The 9,314-nt window shown below is 39.1% G+C and overlaps 1 long non-coding RNA gene across 1 annotated transcript; it reads left to right on the forward strand.

Annotated features, from left to right (window-relative positions):
• Positions 1-7,875: 7,875 nt before the first annotated feature.
• LOC121987409 lies at positions 7,876-8,255 on the forward strand. Its single transcript, XR_006113567.1, has 3 exons — positions 7,876-7,886; positions 7,991-8,104; positions 8,189-8,255. It is a non-coding gene; the product is annotated as an uncharacterized LOC121987409 (long non-coding RNA).
• Positions 8,256-9,314: the final 1,059 nt, after the last annotated feature.

A 9,314-nucleotide genomic window follows, 5' to 3' on the forward strand; every position in this document is an offset into this window, starting at 1 on the left:
AACACCACTCGCCTACCACTCCTATCTGGCGAGAATTTCGGGTACTGGAAAGACCAAATAGAGCACCAACTGAAGACCCAAGCAGAGATATGGACCATAGTCCAGATTGGATTCATTCTCCCCACAAAAGAAGGTGTACCGATCGCCTGTGACAAGTGGGATGCACAAACAATAAGAAAATTCGAGGCAAATGCAAAAGCAACATGGACTCTCCTATGTGGAATAACAAATTCAGAGCTTGATCGAGTTGGAAAGTGCAACAATGCTAAGGAGGTTTGGGAGAAATTATTGGTGCAATCGACCTAGGTTTTGATCGGTACGATCATAGTTTTGATGTGTGTGTCAAAGAGTTTAAGTTAGGTTCATCCTTGTATTTGATATGTGTATTTGAGTTGTGCAGGTTCGCAAGATACACATGCGACTCAGGTTGATGGCTTCGGGTCCGGTGAAGGATGAAGCATCCGAAGGACCGTGGACAAGGCAGCGAGGACAAGGCCGAGGGAAGCAATTTCGAGGCATACGCGAAGGATGGCATTGGGGACGAGCCGCAGGCTTGAATGCATCCGAGGGACGAGAGCCAAAGAAAGTATGCTTGAAGGTTCTGTTAAAGCTGCAAAGGAAGCATCAAAAGAGTCGTAAGGGTGAGGGTACGAGAGATTGTACTCGGAATAAAAGCATAAGTTTTAGGGTTTACTGTAGCAGCACTGTAGCAAAACTGTAGCGGCACTATAGCGGTACTGTAGCAGTCGACTGCATGTTTTGGCAGTCGACTGGTGCAGTCGACTGCGCAGTCGACTGGGCGCGAACAGAATGGTTATGTTCATTTGGTCGGTGTAGATCAGTCGACTGTAAGTTTTAGCACTCGACTGCACCAGTCGACTGCTAGTTTTAGCAGTCAACTGGTAAATGACCGTTGGTGCTGGAAAGTAGCCGTTGGCTACCTCTAACGGTAACACCAGTCGACTGATGGTTTTGCCAGTCGACTGGTGCCGAGATGAGTTGATATGATGATCAACTCTCTCCTCTTATTTATAGGAAGCTTTGGGGCTTGAAGGAGGTCACTCATGCTTATTGAATAACTCCTTGTCATTGCCCAAAAACTTCCAAGCCAACTCTCTTCCTCCTAAACCTAAGTTCATCATTGTAAAGAGGAAGAGATCCTTTGTGAGAGGTTTGCTCCACCGAGAAGGAGAAAGCTCTAGCCGGAGATTGCCGGGGACTGATCCATCGAAGGATCAAGGGCTCGTCCACCTCAAGGACACGCCGTGGAGTAGGAGCAAGCAATCTCCGAACTACGTAAAAGAATCGTGTTAGCGTTTGTGTTCTTACTCATTGCTTTCTTGTTTTAGTTTCATTTCCGCTTGCGCAAACTAACCGTGTAGAGAAGAAATCGAAGTTGGGGGTGACCTAGCTATCCAACCCCCCTTCTAGCCGGACACCGATCCCCTACAAGTGGTATCAGAGCAAGGACGCCCTTCAACGGACTAATCGCCAAGAAGAGCACTTCATCAAAATGGCCGGCTCAAACATTCATCCACCCAAATTCGAAGGGTACTTCTCTTGGTGGAAGAAGAGGATGGAGGTATTTTTCAAAACTGATTTTGACATAATGCTAATCATGGAAAATGGTTTCGAAGTGCCTAGGGATCAAGACAATAAGATACTTGAGAAAACAAGGTGGAGCAAGAAGCAAAGGGAAGAACATTTAGCAAATTCAAAAGCCATCCATCATCTACTAAATGTTCTTCCCCAACAAGAAGTAACAAGGGTGGGAACCTACTCAAGCGCCAAGGAGTTATGGGAAAAGCTAGTGGAGCTTCATGAAGGCACATCGGAGGCAAAATTGGCAAGAAGAGATCTTCTCCGAACTCAACTCAACAATGTAAAGCTCGAGAAGGGAGATAAGGTATCTACACTTCATGCTAAAATTAAAGAAATTTTAAGTGGACTAACAAGTGTAGGTGAGAAACTCTCCAACCGAGACATCATAATGAAAGCCATCAATGCCTTCCCAAGAAACTCGACATGGAGCTCTATTGTAGATTCATTCTACATTTCAAAGGATCTAGAGAAGAGCTCTCTAGATGAATTCTTCGCAACAATGGAGCTTCACGAAACAAGGGTTGAAGGATTAGAAGGAGAAGCAAATAGATCAAGAGGAGTAGCCCTTGTGGCAAACAAGGGAAAGGGTAAGAAGAAGAAGTCTTCATCCCCACCATCCTCCGACTCCGAAGAATCAAGTGCCTCAATGGATAGTGATCAAGAGGCATATATGGTAAGGAAGATGAGAAAAGCATTTAAATCTTTTTCTTCTAATAAATCACATGCTAGGAGAAGTTCAAGGGGCAAGAGTAGAAGAAGAAAGATCAAATGCTACAATTGTCAAGGAGAGGGACATATGAGAGATGATTGCCCTCTCTTGAAGAAGAAGGAAGGGAAGAAGAAGGAGAGAAGAAGACAAAAGAAAAGGGGAAGAAGGCTCAAAACCTAAAAGCAACATGGGATGATCCTTCATCATCATCGGAGGAAGAAGAGCACCATGTAGTAAATTTTTCTTTAATGGGAATTGATGATGTAGCCTCCACCTCATCCGAGCAAGAAGAAGGAAGGAGCTCAAGTGAAGATGAAGAGGGGAGCTCAAGTGAAGGGGGAGGTCAAACTTCGGATTCGGACTTCTCGGTAAGTGAGGTACATAATCTTCCTCCCCATATTTTAATTAAAATTATTTCAAGCACAAATGATGATTTGTTCAATGCAAAAAGGAGAAATAAATCCTTGAAACATGAGATTATGTGTCTTGAAGAAAAATTAGAATCCATGTCTTCTAAGGACAATGATATGCATGCTTCTTCTTCTTCAAATTCAAATGTATCATGTTTAGAAGAAGAAAATAAAGAATTAAGGGAAAAGGTAGAATACCTTACCAATGCCCTTAGGAAATTTGAAATTGGCTCTAAAACCCTAAATATGATCATTGGGAGCCAAAGGGCAAGTTTTAAGAAAAATGGGATAGGATACAATGAACCAAATAATGACAAGACCTATCATTGTCTACTTGCTAGGGGCAATCAAAAACCAAGACCATAGAACGAAAATGGATCCCCAAGGAATATTTGGTTAACCCAATTAGAAAGAATTTCTATTGGGTGCCAAAATCAATCCTCAAGGGTTAGAGGATTTTGAGTTTAGTCAACCAATGAAATCATAGTTCAAATCCTTGAAAAATGGTTGACTTGAGACCTTAAGGGGGAGCACTTAGCCTTGATAGAAATTCATGATCAATAGGGCTAAGTAGAGGTTACCTTTATCTCACAATGACTTGAATTATATTCTAACCATAAATGTGAGATACTAGGATGATACAAATAATTCACTTATGCTAATTGCATTTTGATGAGTTATGAAATGTATCAATTTTTAGTGATCATAGGCCAACTATGGGGAAAGTAAATGTTTAATTAATGGACATCTTGTCCATAGATCATAGTTGGACATTTCAAATGTTTTGAAAACAATTCTATGTTTTATTTACTGTGGTTTAGCTATTTTGAAACATATGATTGCAAAACAAGATTTCAAATGGATACAAACTTGATTGATTTTTAAAGTGTTTGAGTTTTTATCAAAACTTCAAAAATATGATGAATTTTCATGGAAACATATTTTTCCTTGTTAAAGAACATTATAAGAAATATGTTTTCAAAATTTCATGATTTTTCGAATTTTCTAGAAATTTTTATGCATTTCTGAAGTTGGCTTCAGAATGCTGAAATTTGGTTTTGGTATGTGCCAGTCGACTGCGACAGTTAACAGTCGACTGGTAGCTTTTTCCCAGCACATTCAAGAGCTGGTTTTGGGTATTTTTAAGTCCACATTGATACCATAGTATGTATACATGTTTGGTACAATTTTTGATGGTGTCAAAGGGGGAGAAATGCAAAGGTTTAAGTTAAAAACCTAACTATGTGCAAAACTTGAAAATTATGGTTGAGAGCATATGTTAAGGGGGAGCTTGGGTATTATGCTTTGCTTCTACTTTTCATGTTGATATTTATGCCTAACTTAAACATATTTCCACACATCAAAAAGGGTGAGATTGTTGGTGCAATCGACCTAGGTTTTGATCGGTACGATCATAGTTTTGATGTGTGTGTCAAAGAGTTTAAGTTAGGTTCATCCTTGTATTTGAGTTGTGCAGGTTCGCAAGATACACATGCGACTCAGGTTGATGGCTTCGGGTCCGGTGAAGGATGAAGCATCCGAAGGACCGTGGACAAGGCAGCGAGGACAAGGGCCGAGGGAAGCAATTTCAAGGCATACGCGAAGGATGGCATTGGGGACGAGCCGCAGGCTTGAATGCATTCGAGGGACGAGAGCCAAAGAAAGTATGCTTGAAGGTTCTGTTAAAGCTGCAAAGGAAGCGTCAAAAGAGTCGTAAGGGTGAGGGTACGAGTGCACGAGAGATTGTACTCTGAATAAAAGCATAAGTTTTAGGGTTTACTGTAGCAGCACTGTAGCGTTACTGCAACGTTACTGTAGCGGTACTGTAGCAGTCGACTTCATGTTTTGGCAGTCGACTGGTGCAGTCGACTGCGCAGTCGACTGGGCGCGAACAGAATGGTTCTGTTCGTTCGGTCGGTGTAGATCAGTCGACTGTAAGTTTTAGCACTCGACTGCACCAGTCGACTGCTAGTTTTAGCAGTCGACTGGTAAATGACCGTTGGTGCTGGAAAGTAGTCGTTGGCTACCTCTAATGGTAACACCAGTCGACTGATGGTTTTGCCAGTCGACTGGTGCCGAGATGAGTTGATATGATGATCAACTCTCTTCTCTTATTTATAGGAAGCTTTGGGGCTTGAAGGAGGTCACTCATGCTTATTGAATAACTCCTTGTCATTGCCCAAAAGCTTCCAAGCCTACTCTCTTCCTCCTAAACCTAAGTTCATCATTGTAAAGAGGAAGAGATCCTTTGTGAGAGGTTTGCTCCACCGAGAAGGAGAAAGCTCTAGCCGGAGATTGCCGGGGACTGATCCACCGAAGGATCAAGGGCTCGTCCACCTCAACACTACAAGAAAAAAGCCTTACAACAACACTCAAACGACAACGGTTTTATACCAAACCGTTGTCTTTTTGCCTTTTAACAACAGTTTTAACAAAAACCGTTGTCTTTTAGCAATTTTTTTGGCCTACGACAACGGTTTTTAAAAACCGTTGTCTATTTATGTTTTTTTAAGACTACGACAACGGTTTTTAAATGCTACAACAACAGTTTTTGAAAACTGTTGTCTATGTGCGCTTTTTTTTGGGATTACGACAACAGTTTTTAAAAGTCGTTGTCGATTAAGTGATGTTGAATACTGGTGTTTTTTTTCCTTCGTCGTTTTTTCCCCTTCGCTAATTTTTGCCCTGCTTTTTTTCTTTCCCTCTCCCCGAAAGTTTTTTGCCGCCGCATTCCACCCATTTATCTTCTCAATCCGTCCCTCTTTTCTCTTTTCTCACAATCTCTCGCTCACCGGAGCCACGTAGGAGCAGCAGCAGTCCACGAGTCCATTAAGGACGCCCTCACCGGCAAGACCTCCGACATGAAATCCACTAACAGTAAGTGTCCTCTACTTCTTCCTCCTGCATCTTCTCGTCGAAAACCCTAGATGCTCCACTGCCTTCCATCCTAGATGGGCCTCAGGTTCGCTTCTGCCATATGCGTCGCTGCCGCCTCAACTAAAAGGCCTCTCTATCATGCATTCTTCAACATGCGACTCAGTGATCAAACACAAACCCTAATGAAAACGAACCTGCGATGGAGGAAGAGATCTCTGCTGCTCTTGGACAAACTTCTTCTCCGCGTACTCGCCACTTTCACTGACACCCTTCGCCTCCCCGCCTCCCTCATTTTCAAATCATTTGAGGGGTTTTGTTCCTTACATATTTTTTATGCTTGTTTCTGGCCAAATAGAGTCCTTTTTGTGACCTATTTCTGCGTAAATTTTTAGTCACAAAATCTTCAATTTTTTGACTGATTTCAGGTCGATTCTTAGGGCTTCCAGTCGTGAGATGTTGGTGTTCAAGCTTAGTAGAGTTTTGAATCTACCCATCCCTTTTTCAATGATTTCCAGCATCAATTTGGATTTTTCTGGTGAGTATAGCCTCCTGCTCTATTCCAGCTTTCGGTATATCAAGTTTAAAGATTTTTAAGAGCTCACTTTCAACCTCTAGTGTGAAATTGCAGATGGGTTTCGTGAGGTATACAGGCTGCCAAAATGGGAATTTTTCCTACTTCGATTTAAATCTATTCACTGCAATGATTTAGCTCATGATCAAAGTAAACTTAAAGGATTAATCCAGAGCCTATGGGAACTTTCTGAATTCATTTTATTTAAGGTATTCTTTCCTTTAATGGTCATCCCTTTAGTTTTCCTTGTATCAGTATATTGTTATGTTACATATCTTTTTTTTGTGGGAATACTGAAGCTAGTTACATGATTATCTGTCATAATTACAAATAAAATAAAATTTTTATGTTTGGGGTGTTTTCTGTTGTCAGTCTTATTATTGGGGTACTTTCTGAATTATTTTTAGAGTTCAACCATGTGGAAGGAAAATGCATTTGGTAAATATATATACAACATGACAGAATATGTTGCTTGTTCTTGTGTTGGATTTATTATTAATTATGTTTTTTTTCATGGTGTTAAAATATATTCTAGTTTGCATTTTACTGCTTCACATCAACATATATATCTATATATATATTGACTTAAATTTTCTTGCAGCATCATTCTATCAGAAGACTGAAGCAAGGCAATCCCACTTATAACACTAACCCACTTATGCAGTCTAAATTACCAGAAGACAGGGAATCATGGTGTTGGAAAGGAGATAGAAAAAATTAAAAAATAGCATTTATAAATAGTGTGGTTGAGATGGCTCCTTTTCTATCTTTGACTACAACTTTTTTTTTGTTTTCTATTTTTTTTCCTTTCCTATAGATTCATCATTTGGAAATTCATGAGGTTGAGAGGATATTAACTATTGTCTGAATGAGAAGTCTGAGAAAACAAAAAGTGGACACAAACAAATGAAGCTCTTGCTAATATGGGTTCTTAGGTGGCAGCAAGCTGATATGACTATCATTGTTTTTCCAGAAAAAATTGATATTCATTCTATCCATTTTAGTCATAACATAAGTTACTTTAGCAATCATATATTTCCTATAGGTCCTCCCACCTCCAAACGTGATAGGTGCTCTTCATATAGGTCATGGTCTTACTGTTGCTATACAGGTGACTTTTATATTATGTTTTCCTTGTTACTTTCTATCTCGTGTTACTGTGTCTGTATCTGCCCTTTTATTTCTTTGTTTTATTTGGCATTTATATGGCTTGTTGTGCAATCTTAGGATACAATTATTCGTTGGCGGAGAATGTCTGGCTATAATGTCCTATGGGTGATAGGAATGGACCTTGCTGGTATAGCAATCCAGGTAGTAGTTCTTTTCATAATGCTCATGAACTATATCTAGGCTTGATTTTGTTCCATCTTGTTTACTCTGTAGGGCATGACTTTTTAGTTATGCAACATAAAAAATGATGAGTGAGGTGTCAATGCATCAATGCAATTGAGAGCAGAGTGCACATGTTTTTAGTTAAAATAGTAGGGCTTTGCAAGTTGTGTCTGTCAACTTTTAAGTTTGAGCAAAACCACCATTGGGTTCATTCTCAAGCTGTATGTAGTATGCTGAAACTGATTTTGATGACCACAATATCTTTTAGTAGTGTTGCTATTTGCCTGATCAGATCTTAAATTCTTTCTTATTTGCTATCATTTTCTATTATATTGGCTTCTGTGACAGTGATTTATAACCAAAGTTAGCTCCAAGGAGCAGCCTGGTATGCTTCTTTTTTTTTGTGTTTTTGTTTTCATTCCTTTTGAAGAGGATTGTGGCCAGCCTTCAAAAGTTCAGTGACTAGAAGTTTTAATTTGGACACTTCAGGTTGCATGGTGTCTGCAACGAGAATCCATTGGCATCTTGGATTGGAAGACTTGGTCTACCAATTTATCGAACTTCTGGTGACAATTCTGTCTTGTATGATCATGACTTGGAGAGGTAATGGTTAACTGAATAACTAACAGATATCACAGATCATGGAGACTATAATCTTATGGAGACAAATTTACTTCTATTTTTCAGCTACGCACTCTTTGATGGTGATGGACATCAAGTGCCTCAAGATCTAGTGGAAAAAGTTGGTAAGGTGTTTGAATCCATTCTGGAAGAGGCAAGTTCTTTATTAACCTTATATCTGCAGTGCTGATAACTTGGAAATATTTCTCTTGTGAAATGACTGTTCAAGGTTTACAGGCTAACAAACTTAGGTATGAAACAAATGAAGACATGTCTATAGCACAGGCTATAAGCTAGTCATGGAGAGGCATTCAATATGATGCATTATTAATGAATTAAGTCTACTTTATGAGATTTCAGATTTTTTTATTATTCATAGGCATTTAGTTTAGATCAAGTGACATTTCTTTATCTTCTTCTTACAGGTGGAGTTTGAAGGATTAGAAGAATTAAGAAGCAAGGATGAAGAAGATGAAGGATTAGGAGAATTAAGAAGCAAGGATGAAGAAGATGAAGGCATTTAGTTTATCTTCTTTCTTTATCTACTTGGTCCACTTCGATCCAAGTACGATGCAAACACGGCAAGGATGAAGAAGATGAAGTATTAGGAGAATTAAGAAGCAGTGTTTTGTTACTCTTCTAGTGTTGTACATGGTAAAAGTAGTTCAAATGATCCAACTCTTCAAAACTGGATATCAAGATTAGGATGTTGTGTTACTCTTCTAGGATTAGGATGTCGTGTTGTTCTACCTTTGTTTTAATAGTGTCGTTGTCATTTTGTTGGCTGTTTTTGAAATTTCTTCGGAATGTTGTAAATATTATTTTTGAATGTTAGAAAATTATATGTTAAATTTTATTTACAAATTTAGTATTTTGAATGATTTATAATACTAGAAAATTGTATAATAAATTTTAATTTTTTTTATTTTTTATCAAAAAAAGACAACGGTTTTTCACTGTTGTCGTAAATAGTTTAAAACTGTTGTTGAAGACCCTGTTATTAAAGGTAGACGCTCAAAGACAATGGTGAAAAACTGTTGTCTTTGAAGGAAAAGACAACAGTGTTTCACCGTTGTAAAAACTGATGTCTTTGTCTTCAAAGACAATGGTTAAAAACTATTGTCTTTGAGTACCCCCTTTAACAACACAGCCTTTAACAACAGTCCGAAAGGGGCTACGACAACGGTGAAAA

The sequence above is a fragment of the Zingiber officinale genome, chromosome 5B (assembly GCF_018446385.1).
Source record: "Zingiber officinale cultivar Zhangliang chromosome 5B, Zo_v1.1, whole genome shotgun sequence".
Lineage (NCBI taxonomy): Eukaryota > Viridiplantae > Streptophyta > Magnoliopsida > Zingiberales > Zingiberaceae > Zingiber > Zingiber officinale.